Consider the following 16,361-nt stretch of genomic DNA (forward strand, 5'->3'; position numbering starts at 1 on the left):
AACTCCACATGCATGTACCCCTTTGTGTCTGGCTTTATGTGGATATGGGGGAGTTGATCCCAGGTGGTTAGCTTTGCAGGCAAGCGCCTTAACTGCTGAGCCATCTCCCCAGCCCTCATGCCTCATATTTCTAATAATCCAACAGCTTCCTGAAAGCTTCATAAGACTTTCTGATTTGTCTTCAACTCACTCCATCTTCAACATTTGTACTTAGCACTAACCCTGTGTGATGGACTATAAGGGCCCTGAGGACAGACCTGAGCCTTAAACACCTCCTCCTCATCCAAATTAGCCAAGGAGGTGTTGTGACCTCAGGCAGTGTGCCCTTCTCCTGAGAACCAGATCAGATCACTCTGTAACTGTGGGAACGCAGTGTTCTTTGGAGAAGCACTCAGGCAAGTCTCATGACAGTCCTACGAAAAGCTGTTTGTTTACAAAGGAATGTCCTTGGGTGTGTCTCTTTCACCCAAATACCTCCTCTTCTGAAGATACACTATTGAACACTTCTGAATACTGGGGTGGGGGGATTATTTTCCAACAATCTTCCAACATTTTGGTTGCAAATCCCTTTGAAAATCAAAGGCTTATGATTCTTTCTCTAGGACAATCACACATTTAAAAAAATTGCTGGCCAGTGCGGGGGTGGGAGGTATTACCATGAGATGCTTTTTATAATTATGGAAAATGTTAATAAAAATTGTGAAAATAAATAAAATAAACAGAAAAAAAAAATTTAAGAAGCTGGCCAGATGTGCTGGTGCACACCTTTGATCCCAGCATCCAGCACTTGGAAGGCAGAGGTATGAGGATTGCCCTGAGTTCGAGGCCACCGTGAGACTACATAATGAATTCCAAGTCAGATTGGGCTAAAGTAAAACCCTACAGGGAAAAAAATAATACAAGTAGGGTGACTGATGAGATGACTCAGAGGTTAAAGGCACACGTGTGTGCGTGCCAAGCCTGATGACCCTGGTTTGATTCTCCAGTACCCAGTACATAAAGCCAGATGCACAAAGTGGAGCATGTGTCTGGAGTTCCTGCAGTGGCAGAAGAACTTGGGCCACCCATACTCACTCCCTTTCTGTCTCTCTCTCTCTCTCAAAACAAAAGGGGGGGGGCTGTGCCACCACCCACACATTTAATCCCAGAACTCAGGAGACAGAGATAGTAGGATCACCCTGAGACTACATAGTGAGTTCCAGGTCAGCCTGGAATAGAGTGAAACCGCACCTTGAAAACAAACAAAAAAAAAAGAAAGAAAGAAAGAAAGAAAGGCTGAGTGTGGGGGTGCATGCCTTTAAGTAGGAGGATTGCAGTGAGTTTGAGGCCACCCTGAAACTACATAGTGAATTCCAGGTCAGCCTGGGCTACAGGGGACCATATCTTAAAAAAACACAAATAATTTTTTTAAAAATGCTTAGGGATAGAGTCATTTGCAGTGGGTAGAGGTCCTGGTGCATCCACTCTTTCACTTTCTCTCAAATAAATTAATTAAATTAAAAGATAAAGAAGGTTGAGGAAGGAGAATTACCACAAATTTGAGGCCAGCCTGGACTACACAGTGTTGAGACTAGCTAAGCTTACACAGCAAGACTCCATCTCAAAAAAAAAAAAAAAGTAATTAGATACAAAGTTGGGCTGGAGAGAATTAGTGGCTGTGGAGGTTTGATTCAGGTGTTCCCCATAAACTAAGGTGTTCTAAACAGTGGGTTCCCTAGCTGATAGCAATTTGAAATTAAAGCCTTCTGGAGGTGATGTATTGTTGAAGACGGGCTTATGGGTATTTCAGCCAGTTTCCCCATGCCAGGGTTTGGCACACTCTCCTGTTGCTATACTCTCCTGTTGCTATGGTCCACCTTATGTTGGCCGGGGGTGATGTCCACCCTCCGCTCAAGTCATCATTTTCCCCTGCCACCATGGAGCTTCCACCTTGAGCCTACAAGCCAAAATAAACCTCTTTATTCCCACAAGCTGCTCTTCGTTGGTTGATTTCTACCAGCAATGCGAACCTGACTGCAACAGTGGCTAAGGTGCTTGCCTGCAAAGCCAAAGGACTCAGGTTCAATTCCCCAGGACCCACATAAGCCAGATGCACAAGGTGGTACATGCATCTGGAGTTCATTCATAGCAGCTGGAGGCCCTGGCATGCCCATTTTCTCTCTCTGCCTCTCTCTCTCAAATAAATAAAAATATTCTATTAAAAAAAAAAAAAACAGGGCTGGAGAGATGCTTAGCGGTTAAGCACTTGCCTGTGAAGCCTAAGGACCCCGGTTCGAGGCTCGGTTCCCCAGGTCCCACGTTAGCCAGATGCACAAGGGGGCGCACACGTCTGGAGTTCGTTTGCAGTGGCTGGAAGCCCTGGCGCGCCCATTCTCTCTCTCTCCCTCTATCTGTCTTTCACTCTGTGTCTGTTGCTCTCAAATAAATAAATTAATTAATTAAAAATAAAAAAAAAAACAACAACACAAAATTGGGCTGGAGAAATGGCTTAGTGGTTAAGGCATTTGCCTGCAAAGCCAAAGGTAAATTCCCCATAACCCAAGTTAGCCAGATGCACAAGGAGGCGCAAGTATCTTAAGTTCATCTACAGTGGCTGGAAGCCCTGGCACACCCATTATCTCTCTCTCTCCCTCTTTCTCTGTCAAATAAATAAATAAAATTTTAAAAAAAATATATTTTTAAAACATGGGGCTGAGCCAGGCATAGTGGCGCATGCCTTTAATTCCATCACTCAGGATACAGAGATAAATGGATCACTATAAGTTCAAGGCCACTGGGACCACACAGTGAATTCTAGGACAGCTTGGACTAGAGCAACACACTACCTCAAAAAAAAAAAAAAAGTGGCCTAGGGAGATGGTTCAGTGGTTAAGGCACTTGCCTGCAATGCCTAATGACTAGAGTTTAATTCCCCACGTAAAGCCAGATGCACAAAGTGGTGCATGCATCAGGAGTCCATTTGCAGTAGCTGGAGGCCCTGGCACACCCATTCTCTCTGTCTCTCTTTTTCTGCTTGTAAATAAATAAAAAATATATTTTTTTTAAAAATGTGGATGGCATACTTGGGTTGCAAGGTCACTGAGAAACCCTGCTGGAGTTGAGCTGAAAACCTCCTCCATGTTGACCAGCTGACAGAAAGCTGGAAAAAAAGCCATGGAACACACAGTTAAATGAGAGAGAGAGAAATCACCAATGAAGGTACTCAACAGTGGACACTGCAAGCCTTATATTTGGCCAGTCAGGCAAAATGAGCTAATGGGTGCAATAGTGGCATGTCTGTTATGGGGGAAACCAATAGCCTTCTAATTCAACTGGAGGCCCGCTCAATGGGAGGGAATACATCCCTGATACTGAAAACCTACAACAGGGGTAGTCATGAGCCCTAGGGGTGTAATGTCTGCTACTCTCTGGCTAAAAGTATATACTATGCTCACCAAACTGCCCAGTAAGCACTTCTCTTAATGTTTATACCCATATATTAATGCTACTCTCACTTTTGATTAGAGAAACTTCTCATTTCAGATGGCAGTGACCTTGGGATGACTCAGGAGGCAACATGGTGCTGAGAAGAAGTAACAGAAGAGTGCTCAGCACTGAAATATCTCTTATCACACCTTCCATGGCTCAGGGGTCCATTACAAGAGCCAAAGGAAGGGTAGCACTCCTTACAATGTGCTCCCTCCAGACACAAAATGGCCTGGATATCCATAACCTCATAGTGCCTGACACTACCTACACAAGACCATCATAATAGGAGGAAAAGAGCATGACATAAAAATAAAAGAGAAACTGATTGAGACGGGGAGGGGATATATTGGAGAGTGGAGTTTCAAAGGGGAAAGTGGGGGTAGGGAGGGAATTACCATGGGATATTGTTTATAAGTATAGAAGTTGTCAATAAAAAATTATTAATAAAATAAAATAAAAATAAATGTGGATGACACCCAAGGTTTTCCTCTGGCCTCCACATGCACATGTACACCTTCACACATGTACACACAATGTGCAAATATAAGTATGAACATGCATATAAAAACATGGAAGCTGGCGTGGTGGCACACACCTTTAATCCCAGCACTCAGGAGGCAGAGACAGGAGGATTGCCATGAGTTCAAGGCCACCCTGAGATGACAGAGTTAATTCCAGGTCAGCCTGGACCAGAGTGAGACCCTACCTCAAAAAAACAAAAAACAAAAACAAACAAACAAACAAAAACATGGAAAATAGGAGGTGGAGAGATGGTTTAGTTGTTAAAGTGTTTGCCTGTAAAGCCTAAGGACCCACGTTTGATTCCCCAACACCCAAGTAAGCCAGATGCACAAGGTGTTACATGCATTGAGTTCATTTGCAGTGGCCAGATGCCCTGGTGTGCCCATTCTCCTTCTCTTTCTCTCTCTCTCCTCTAATAAATTAAAACTTAAAAAAAAAAAATGCCAGGTGTGGTGGCACACAGCTTTAATCCTAGCACTTGGGAGGCAGAGGCAGGAGGATCACCGTGAGTTCGAGGCCACCCTGAGACTACATAGAGGATTCCAGGTCAGCCTGAGCTAAAGTGAGATCCTATCTCAAAAAAATAATAAAATAAAATAGATAATAAAAATAAACATGCAAAATAAAACGTTTTCACGCTCTTTCCCAATAAAAATGATCATGTACATAAAAATTTAAGAAAATCTTTGAGAGATCTGAAGACTGTGCAGTGTAGTCCAAAGCACATGTTTGAAAAGGCTGCAGGCCCATGCAACGAGAATCATTAGCATGCCCCTCCCACTACACATACCTGCAAATAAACTCTACATAATTGATAGTGGTACAATTTATTTTATTTTATTTTATTTATTTATTTTTGGTTTTCAAGGTAGGGTCTCACTCTAGCTCAGGCTGACCTGGATTCACTATGTAGTCTCATGACAATCCTCCTACCTCTGCCTCCTGAGTGCTGGGATTAAAGGTGTGCACCCCCCCCCCAACCATAATGGTGCAATTCTCAACAGTACAAAAATAGACTAAAATTACTCAGATCACCACAAAACATGCAAAGCCTTCATCTTTTGTTTGTGGAACATAAGCCTACTAAATTTTTTTGGGGGGGGGGAGGGTTTGGTGGTAGGATCTCACCTGAAATTCACTACGTGTAGTCTCAGGGTGGCCTTGAACTCATAGGAAACCTCCTATTTCTGCTTCCAAAATGCTAGAAATAAAGGTTTGCAATACCATGACCAGATAGATTTTTTAAAAAAATATTTCAGGGATGGAGAGATTGCTTAGTGGTTAGTGTGTTTGACTGTGAAGCCTAAGAACCCAGGTTTGATTCCCCAGGACCCATGTTAGCCAGATGCACAAGGAGGTGCATGCATCTGGAGTTCATTTGCAGTGGCTGGAGGCCCTGATGCACCCATTCTCTCTCTCTCTCCCTTTCTCTCGCTGTCGCTCTCAAATAAATAAATAAACAAACAAACACAGCCAGGCATGGTGACACACACCTTTAATCTCAGCACTCGGGAGGCAGAGGTAGAAGGATCGTTGGGAGTTCGAGGCCACACTGAGACTATATAGTGAATTCCAGGTCAGCCTGGGCTAGAGTGAAATCCTACTTTGAAAAACCAAATCAAAACAAAAAAAAAAAAGAGAGAGACAGAGAGGAGAGAATAGAGAGTGAATAAGCATGCCAGGGCCTCCTGCTACTGTAAACAAACTCCAGACGCATGCACCCCCTTGTGCATCTGGCTTTATGTGGTTACTGGGAAATTGAACCAGGGTCATCAGGCTCTGCAAACAAGTCCAAGTCCCTTTAACTAATAAGCCACCTCTTTAGCCTCAATTAAAATTACTAGATTTAGTAAATTAAATAGCAAACTGTCATGTGACCCAGAACCCATTCCCCTACCTCCAGCACAGACAGGGATGGAACCCAGGGCTCTGGGCATGCTAGGTAAGTATTCTATCACTGCACTACATCCCCAGCCCAGAATTATTATTTTTCTTTTTTTCCTCCTCTCTTCGAATCAGAGTCTCACTATGTAGCTCCGGCTAGCCTCAAATTCACAACCTCCCTGCATCAGCCTCCCAAGTGCTGGGATTACAGGCACACATCAATGTGTTTATGCTTGACTTAACTACGGTCAGTACCTTACAGACAGGTAATTTAGAGCTAGAGAGTTGGCTTAGCAGTTAAGACGCTTGCCTACAAAGCCAAAAGACCAAGGTTCGGCTCTCCACAACCCAAGTAAGCCAGATGCAAAAAGAGGTAATTTATAGTTCAAAGGTTTTTGTGTGTTTGCTTGGTTTTGTTTACAAAGAGTGATAAGCTGAATTCTAAATTTTACATTGAAATATACAATTCCCATTTCTAAAAGATCTATCTCTTGGAAGAGTGATATTCCAGGTTTTGGTTCAATCCTGATGCAAATTCCCGCTGTCCTATAGAGTCATCTAATGTTGGTCAGGGAGACTCATAAGGCCCCCCGAACAATGCAGGCATTTGTCATAACACTTGATTAATTACCTGCCAGAGCTAAAAGGTAAGTTTCTATTGCTGAAGACACCACAGGTTGAGGTCACAGGACACTGAAATGCCACGCTGGAACAGTGAGGAAAATCAATTCTCTCCTGGCCAGCCCTCACAGTGTTGGAAAATGCTAAGGGAGTTGCTAGGGGACAATGGTCGCCAATAGCGTGAATAAGCAGGGGACCCTGCAAAGCTACAAAGTCAACCAGCTGCACAAGAACTACACACCTGTGCAACAGTGGCACACAGCCTTTGTGAGTAACCAAGTGTTCTCTGATTGGACATGAGGTCTGCTCAGAGGGGAGCACTCACATTTGGTACTGGAAACCAAGTCAGAATCCCATGACCAGGAAACTCGTAAGACTCCGGAGAGAAACACAACTGCTTTCTGAGTAAGAGTAGGCTCACACACCAGAAACTCACAAATAAGTATACTCCCTTTCCAGACTGCTCTCACTCTAGGATGGAGATTTTTTTTATTTTACAGATGTCAGAAAAAAAAACTCAGGAGATTCAGGATCCATCAACAAGAAAAGATAGCCAAGTGCCTACCAAAGACATGCCACCTCTACCACATCTACCAGAGCCCAGGAGAAATTGCAGAGGAGGGCTGGAGAGATGGCTTAGTGGTTAAGATGCTTGCCTGCAAAAACCATACATACACACACACACACACACACACACACACACACACCCCAAGAAACAAAAACCAAACAAACATAAAAAAAAAAAAAATGAATCGGAAACCCAGAGGCTACAGAGAAGGCAACACTAAACCAGATTGCTAACAGACCCATCAAGGCTTAGCGACCACTGTGGAAGAGGGGACAGGAAGATTTTAAGAGCTATGGGGTGGGTAGAAATATAATCCCCCCACCTGTTTACCTAACAGTGAACACCAATAACCCTACAGTGGAGAGCCCTCAGGGAAAATGGGAGGGAGGATAAAAGACTACAACCATTGTAAAAAAGGAAAACAGGGCTGGAGAAATGGCTTAGCAGTTAAGGCATTTGCCTACAAAGCCAAACAACCACTGTTAAATTCCCCAGGACCCATGAAAGCCAGATGCACAAGGTGGCACATATGCATCTGGAGTTCATTTGCAGAGGCTGGATGCTCTGGCATGCCCATTTTCTCTCTCTCTCTCAAATAAATAAATAAATAAACATAAAACCAGAAATGTTAAAAAGATGAAAATAGATAAATTTAAAATTAAAAAAGGGGGCTGAAGAGTTGACTTAGCAGTTAAGGCGTTTGCCTGCGAAGCCTAAAGGATCTCAGTTCAACTCCAAGACCCATGTAAGCCAGATGCGCAAGGGGGTGCACACATCTGGAGTTTGTTTGCAGTGGCTGGAGGCCCTGGCGTGTCCATTCTCTCTCCCTCTCAAAAATAAATAAATAAACAAATAAAATATATATATAAATTAATGTCCTGAGATTTGCCCTATCCTTAAAATAAGTAAATTAATTAAATAAATAAGAGTCAGCTGTGCTGGAGAGATGGCTTAGCAGTTAAGGTGCTTGCCTGCAAAGCCTAAGGATTCATGTTCTACTCTCCAGGTCCCACATAAGCCAGGTGCACAAAGTGATGCAAGTGTAAGGTTGCACATGCGCACAAGGGGCACACGTCTGGAGTTCAACTGTAGTGGCATGCCAATTCTCTCTCTCTCACTCTCTTGCATTAAAAAAGAGGGCTGTCCCAGCACTCGGGAGGCAGAGGTAGGAGGATCGCCGTGAGTTCAAGGCCACCCTGAGACTACAGAGTTAATTCCAGGTCAGCCTGGACCAGAGTGAGACCCTACCTCAAAAAACCAAAAAAAAAAGAAAAAAAGAAAAAAGAGGGCTGGAGAGATGGCTTAGCAGTTAAGCGCTCGCCTGTGAAGCCTAAGGATCCCGGTTCGAGGCTCGGTTCCCCAGGTCCTACGTTAGCCAGATGCACAAGGGGGCGCACGCGTCTGGAGTTCGTTTGCAGAGGCTGGAAGCCCTGGCGCACCCATTCTCTTTCTCTCTATCTGTCTTTCTCTCTGTGTCTGTCGCTCTCAAAAAAAAAAAAAAAAAAAAAAAGGAGTCTGTTGGGCTTGCCTCAAAAAAAAAAAAATAAATAAAATGATTCAGCTATTAAAATAGAATTTGGAAAGAAAATAATATTCTGTAAGTTTTCAACAGACTTACTGAGGAATAAGTTGAAGACAACACTTCACTCTCTGTAACTCACTGGCCGTGTCATTCTAGAGTGCTCATTCTTCCTGACTCTGGTCACTCAACAGCATCTCAATTTTTTTTTTTTTTTTTTTTTTTTTGGTTTTTCGAGGTAGGGTCTCACTCTAGCCCAGGCTGACCTGGAATTCACTATGGAGTCTCAGGGTAGCCTTGAACACATGGCAATCCTCCTACCTCTGCCTCCCGAGTGCTGGTATTAAAGGCATGCGCCACCACGCCCGGCTTTCAATATTGTTTTAAATAAAGGAAAGAAGGAAATCAAGTCAGACAATGAAGGAATCACAGGATTTCCTCTTCACATCCCAGTTGGATTAGGTCATTCAATAAGTATGCAACTTTCCAAGACCCACAAATTCCCACACCATCACACCAGTGCTTTGGCTCAGGTACTGAATTTGAAAACAACTTCCAATGTTATCAAGTTAACTTACAAATGTCCTATTAGACCATGAACCACAGTAAGTAAATATTATGCCTTGAGATAAGCCTTTAAAAAAAAAGGTACAATTTCCCCCTTCTCAAAGAAACTGAAAGTTGTTTTAATAAAGTTACTGTAACCAAAACATTGACTAAGCTAGATGTTTGGTAGCTCCCAGCACTTGGGAGGCAGAGGTAGGAGGATCTCAATTTCAAGCCAGCCTGGGCTACACTTAACAGGAAGATCCCTTCTCAACAAAATATTGATTAGGGCCGAGGATTTGGTGGTAAGTGTGTGTTCAACATGCATGAAGCCAGTTCCATCACCACCACCAAGATAGGACATGAACTAAGATAGAATTTTAAAATTTGATTAGTGGGGCTGGAGAGATGGCTTAGCAGTTAAGGCACTTGGCTTGCAAAGTCAAAGGACCCAGGTTCAATCCCCCAGGTCCTACATAAGCCAGATGCACAAGGTGACACATGCATCTGGAGTTCATTTGCAGTGGCTGAAGGTCCTGCTGTATGCATTCTCTTTGTGTCTCTATCTACCAATCTCTCTCAAAATTAATGAATAAATTAAAAAAAAAACTGATAGATGATCTCCATATCAGAAATTCAAAAAAATCACTAAACCATTAAAATCATTTCCTTCCACTTGAATGGACTGTTTAAGGGGGAAAGGGTCTCATGGATCCCCAGGCTGGCCTCAAACTCACTATATAGGATGACCTTGAGTTTCTGATCCTCTTGCCTCCACTTCTGGTATGCTGGGATTACAGGTGTGTACCACCACACCAGGTGTATGGGATCGTGGGGATGGAGCCCACGGCTTTCTACCATCTCAGTTACATCCCAACTCCACATAATCCATTTCCAATCTCTGTAACTTCACTTAAAGAGTACAGGATCTTGAGACAGGCCACTAGATTTAAGATCATCTTCTTGCCTGTGGGATGTAAAACTTCATTTTACAAACGGGAAAACTACCAACTCAGAAGGATCTGGGAAGAGCTTAGAGAAAGTGGACTTCCTCAACTGTGGGGAACAGTATACGATAATTATCCCTGACATTCACACTCCCCCTTCTCTGGTTTATGGCGCCATCAATAATATATAACACAGTAGGGAATGAAAAGCCACAGGCCACAGCTACCTTCCCAACTAACTTAAAAAGCATGACATAGGCAAACCCTTGTGCAAAGACTGTCCAAGGCGGTCCTGGCAGCTTTTACAGGGCAATTAGGAAATCTAGCACACTGTGCTTACGAAGAGACAGGTGGACACTCCGCCCACACCAGGGCTGCGGTACCTCAAGCCGACTCCTCCTAGCTCGGCACCCAGCACCAGAGGTCACACACAGCGATTCCGAGGGATTTCCCCACCGACGTGACCGTCACGAGGGGGGTGGACAGAGCGGCAGGCGACGCTGACCGACAGTGAGGCCACACCACAGCAGGCTGCAATGCCGGGCTGCGGGCGCAGAATGCACCGCGGGTCACCTCGCCGAGGGCATCCCTGACGCGGGGAGGGACCGGGCCCCAGCGGACCCCACCAGGAGCCGCTCAGGCTCCCGGGCCCCGGCGGGAGCGTCCGCTGGACAGCGGCATGCCGGCTCCCGGGCTCACCTGACACCCCCAGAGGCCCGTGGGGCGTCCCGGGTCTCTGGCTCCCCCGGCCTCACCCCACTTCCGGCCGTCCCCCGCCCGGATGTCCCCTCCAGCCGGCCGCGGCCAGGCCTGACAGCCCCATGGCCGCCCACGGCGCGGCCCGAGGACCCCCCCCGGAAGAAGGCCGGGAACCGCGAGGGCCTCTCACCGCAACCGGTCGGGCGGGCAGGTCGGTCCGTCCACGTCCTCCTCAGCGACTCCCCGCGCCCGGCCACAGCCGCGCAGCAGCGAGGAGGCGGGCGCGACGTGCGCACGCAGCGCTGGGCGGGGCCTGCGCGGGACACGCCCCCAGCCGGGAAAGCCGCGGCCGGCACGCGCCTCGTCACGTGGCCGTCAGGTGACGCCCGGCTTCCAGCGCCAGCGGCCTCTTCCGTCGCCTGGCACGGCTGGGGCGCGTCAGACTGAGCGCTAGAATCGTGGGGAGGGAATGGGTGCCGACAACAGAGAACGCAGACTAGACGTGGTATAGCGTGTGCTCGGACTCCCAGCTCTCAGGCACAGGTAAAAGGATTGCCATTAGTTCAAGAACAGCCTGGGGCTGGAGACATGGCGCAGTGGTTAAGGTGCTTGCCTTCAAAGCCTAAGGCCCCGTGTTCTATTCTCCAGATCCCATGTTAGCCAGACACACAAAGGTGATGCAACCTCAAGGTCGCACGTGCCCACCAGGCAGTGCAAGCGTTTGGAGTTCAGTATCAGTGGCTGAGGCCCTAGCATGTTAATTCTCTCTCTGCATCTCTCTCTCTCTAAAATAAGTAAATGTATAAATATAAATAAGTATGTATGTATGTATGTATATATGTATGTGTATATAAATATATATATACACACACACACACACATATATATATATATATATATATATATATTTTTTTTTTAATCCCAGCATGAGCCAAGTATGAGTCAGGCATGGTAGCTCACCCCTTCAATCCCAGCACTCTGGAGCCTGAGGTAAGAGGATCCTTATGAGTTCAAGACCAGCATGGGCTACAAAGTGAGTTCCAGGTCAGCCTGGACTAGAGTGAGACCTTGCCTCAAAATAAATTAATTAATAAAATAAAATAAAGAATAATTTCAAAAAGCCATGTGTGGGTTTCAGGATGTGCCTCAACTGGTAGAGTGCTTCCCTAGCATATGTGAGACCCTAAATCCTGAGTTTGATCCCTAGCTCTACACACACACACACACACACACACACACACACACACGCAGAGCTGGGTTTCATGGCATATGACTATAATTTTAGCACTCAGGAAGGAAACTGGACTGAGACTTTGTCTCAGAAAGGCAAGGTCAGCTAGCCCAGTATGATGGCTCATATCTTTAATCCCAGCACTTGGGAGGCAGAGGTAGGATGGTTACCATAAATTCAAGGTCACCCTGAGACTACATAGTTCCAGGTCAGCCTGGGCCTAGGGTGAGGCCCTAACTGGAAAAAACAACAAAGTCAAGGTCTGAAGATGTATGTATAGGTTGAGTGCTTATCTAACACATGCAAGACCCTGGTTTGATCCCAGTACCACACACACATGAAGTCCATAGCCAGAGAATTAGACCTCACGTTTAAAAGGAGGGTAGGGGGCTGGAGAGGTGTCTTAGCAGTTAAGGCTTGCCTGGGAAGCCTAAGGACCCCGGTTAGAGGCTGGATTCCCCAGGACCCACATTAGCCAGATGCACAAGGGGGGTCATGTGTCTGGAGTTCGTTTGCAGTGGCTGGAGGCCCTGGCTGCCCATTCTCCCCCCCCACCTCTCCCTGTCTCTCTCTCTCTCTCTCTCTCTCTCTCTCTCTCTCTTTCTCTCTCTCTCTCTCTGCCTTGTTCTTTCTCCGTCTGTCACTCTCAAATAAATAAATAAAACAGAAAAAAATTTAAAGAAATAAAAGGAGGGTAGGGAGCTAAAGCGATGGCTTAGCAGTTAAAGCTATTTTCTACAAAACCTAAGGGCCCAGGTTCAATTCCCCAGTACCCATGTAAGACAGATGCACGGTGGTGCATGAGTCTGGAGTTCATTTGCAGTGGCGGGAGACCCTGGCAAGTCCATTCTCATTCTTTTTCTCTGTCTCTCTCTCTCTCTCAAATAAATAAATAAAAATAAAGACACCATCCCCCTGAACAGCTCTAGCCCAGGCTGACTTGGAATTCACTATGTAGTCTCAGGGTGGTCTTGAACTCATGGCATTCCTCTGCCTCTGCTGGGATTAAAGGCACGTGCCACCATACCTGGCTTTTGGGGGCTTGGATTTTTAGTAGGACTGAAGAGGTGTTGCTTGCAAGCTACTACCAGAACTTTCTGGGGGTCTTAGGGAGCAGAGGAGGATAGGATGCAGCCCTGGAGATTCAGCCCAGGGACTCCAGCATGCCAGACAAGGGTTGTACCACCAAATTACACCCCTAGCTTCTCATCAGAGCTTTTCATGGTGAAGACAAATTTCCAGGAACCAGAGTCACCCTCTTTTCTTCCCTAGTTTGTTTATGGCTGGCTCTCTTGTGACAGCAAGTGACTTGTTGCCATGATAATGAAATTCTAATGAGTTTAAGGCCTTCTGGAGTGACAATATGGCTTTTGAACCAGGTAGGGCCAGTGCAGTGTTCTCTTCATTAGGGCACTTGATGGGAACCATCTGGGAGTGAGAGAGATGAAAGGGACCCATCTCTTCTTGGTGCACTGGGCAGGTGTTAAGTAAAGCACTATTGTCGTGTTAATGATATGTTCTCTTTTTTTCCTTTTCTTAATTTTTTTTTTTCTTTCAGGGTAGGGTATTGCTCTCTAGCCCAGGCTGACCTGGAATTCACTAGGTAGTCTCAGAGTGGCCTCAGACTCTTATCAATCTTCCTACTTCTCCTTCCTGAGTGCTGGGATTAAAGTCATGCACAACCACACCCAGCTTTAAACATATATATACACATATATATACATATATTGTCCCTTATAATAGGGCTTAAAAGATATTTTATTCAATGATTGAGATGGGGAGGTAATATGATGGAGAATGGTATTTCAAAGGGGAAAGTGGGGGGGGGAAGGGAGGGAATTACCATGGGGTATTTTTTTATAATCATGGAAAATGCTAATAAAAATTTTTTAAAAAGTTAAAATTTAAAAATAAATAAATAAATAAATAAAGATATTTTATTATTTATTTGACAGAGGAAGAGGAGAAAGAGAGAATGGGCACCCCAGGGCCTTCAGCCACTGCAAACGAACTCCAGTGCACCACTTGTGCATTTGGCTAAAGTGGGTCCTGGGGAATCGAACCTGGGTCTTTTGGCTTTGCAGGCAAATGCCTTATCCACTAAGCCATCCCTCAGAAACTTTAAAAAAAAATCTTATTTTATTTTATTTTTTTCTCAATTTTTAAAAACATTTTCCATGATTATAAAAAATATCCCATGGTAATACCCTCCCTTCCCCCACTTTCCCCTTTGAAATTCCATTCTCCGTCATATCCCCACCCCATCTCAATAAGACTCTTTTATTTTGATGTGATCTTTCCCTCCCCTTATGATGGTCTTGTGTAGGTAGTGTCAGGCACTATGAGGTCATGGATATTGAGGCCATTTTATGTCTGGAGGGAGCACGTTGTAAGGAGTCCAACCCTTCTTTGGCTCTTACATTCCTTCCGCCACCTCTTCCGCCTTAGACCCTGAGCCTTGAAAGGTGTGATGGAGATGTTACTCGGTAGTCTAGTCACTTCTTTCCAACACCATGATACCTTCTGAGTCATCCCCAAGGTCACTGTCATCTGAAAAGAGAAGATTCTCTACCCAAAATGAGAGTAGCATTAATATAAGGGTATGAACATTAAGAGAAGTGCTTACTGGGCAGTTTGATAAGCAAAGTATATACACTTATCCAGACATCAGCAGATGTTACACTCCTAGGGCTCATGACTACCCCTGTTTTAAGTTTTCAGTATCAGGGATGTATTCCCTCCCTTGGAGTGGGCCTCCAGTCCAATTGGAGGGCAGTTGGTTTCCACCATGACAGACATGCCACTATTGCACCGTTTGGCTCATTTGGCCTGGCTGGCCCATTCTAAGTCTTGCAGTGACCACTGTTGAGTATCTTCACTGGTGGTATCTCTTTGTCCCATTGAATGGCATGTAGAATGGCTTCTTGCAGCTTTCTGTCAGCTGGTCTACATGGAGGAGGTTATCAGCTCAGTTCCAGCAGGATTTCTCAGTGGCCTTGCAGCCCAAGTATGTGGAGTCTTCAGTAATAGGGTTTTACCATCGATTCCTGGTGGGAAATTTAGGGCCTTGGCAATCGTCTATAATGTTTTTGGGGGCATCAGGGACCTCCCTGGCCAACAACTCACTGGAAGGTATCCCATCTCTGGTACTGAAAATTTTCTGGCAATGATCTATGGCTCCTGAGTGTTCCATTGTCCAAAATTGGAGAATTCCATATGATTTATTTTTCTTTTTTTATAATTTTTTTACTCATTTTTATTTATTTATTTGAGAGTGACAGAGACAGAAAGAGGCAGAGAGAGAGAGAGAGAGAGAGAGAGAGAAAGAGAGAGAGAGAGAATATGGCTTCCAGCCACTGTAAATGAACTCCAGACATCTGTGCCCCCTTGTGCATCTGGCTAACGTGGGTCCTGGAGAATTGAGCCTCAAACCTGGGTACTTAGGCTTCATAGGCAAGCGCTTAACCGCTAAGCCATCTCTCCAGCCCCTCCATATGATTTATTTATATCCTTTTAGATTTTGATTAGCCTTCCCTCCACCTTTCCTTTACTCAATCTCCTCCCCTGACCTCACTTTGGGCCTTTTTACCCCAATTAATCTATTCTTCTAGTTACTTATATACAATATCAACCTATTAAGTACCCTCCTCCCTTCCTTTCTCTTCCCTTTGTATCTCTTTTTTAGTTTACTGGCCTCTGCTACTGAGATTGTTTTTCTTTCTCACATAGAAGCCCAATCATCTGTAGCTAGGATCCACATATGAGAGAGAACATGTGGCACTTGGCTTTCTGGGCCTGGGTTACCTCACTTAGTATAATCCTTTCCAGATCCATCCATTTTCCTGAAATTTTCATAACTTTATTTTTCTTTATCACTGAGTAGAACTCCATTGTATAAATGTGCCATATCTTTGTTATCCACTCATCAGTTGAGGGACATCTAGGGTGGTTCCATTTCCCAGCTATTATAAATTGAGCAGCAGTAAACATGGTTGAGCACGTACTTCTAAGAAAATGAGATGAGTCCTTAGGATATATGCCTAGGAGTACTATAGCTGAATCCCTCAGAACTTTTAAAAAGCCATTGGCGTTGGATGGGAGTGGGTATCTCATAACCCTGCCTGCAGGTTTCAAACACAGCCAGGGTCCGCCTTTTTCCCCTCCCCAAGGCTTGTGCTAAGCAAAAAGTTTGGTACAAGCTGGGCGTGGTGGTGCGTACCTGTAATCCCAGCACTTGGGATGCAGAGGTAGAACAATTACTGTGAATTCAAGGCCACCCTGAGACTACATAGTGAATTCCATTCCAGGTCAGCCTGGACTAGAGCAAAACCCTACCAAAAAAAAAAAAAAGAAGAA

The 16,361-nt window shown here is 45.0% G+C and overlaps 1 protein-coding gene across 1 annotated transcript in view; it reads right to left on the reverse strand.

The window, feature by feature from the left end:
- Hmox2 (heme oxygenase 2) overlaps window positions 1-11,063 on the reverse strand; it is a 36,279-nt gene extending 25,216 nt beyond the window's left edge. Inside the window, exon 1 of the mRNA XM_004652227.3 lies at window positions 10,965-11,063. The gene's annotated coding sequence lies outside the window, so the exon portion shown is untranslated. The remainder of the gene's footprint in view (window positions 1-10,964) is intronic.
- Between the last annotated feature and the right edge of the window lie 5,298 nt (window positions 11,064-16,361).

This window comes from Jaculus jaculus, chromosome 11 (genome assembly GCF_020740685.1).
Source record: "Jaculus jaculus isolate mJacJac1 chromosome 11, mJacJac1.mat.Y.cur, whole genome shotgun sequence".
In the NCBI taxonomy this organism is placed as follows: domain Eukaryota; kingdom Metazoa; phylum Chordata; class Mammalia; order Rodentia; family Dipodidae; genus Jaculus; species Jaculus jaculus.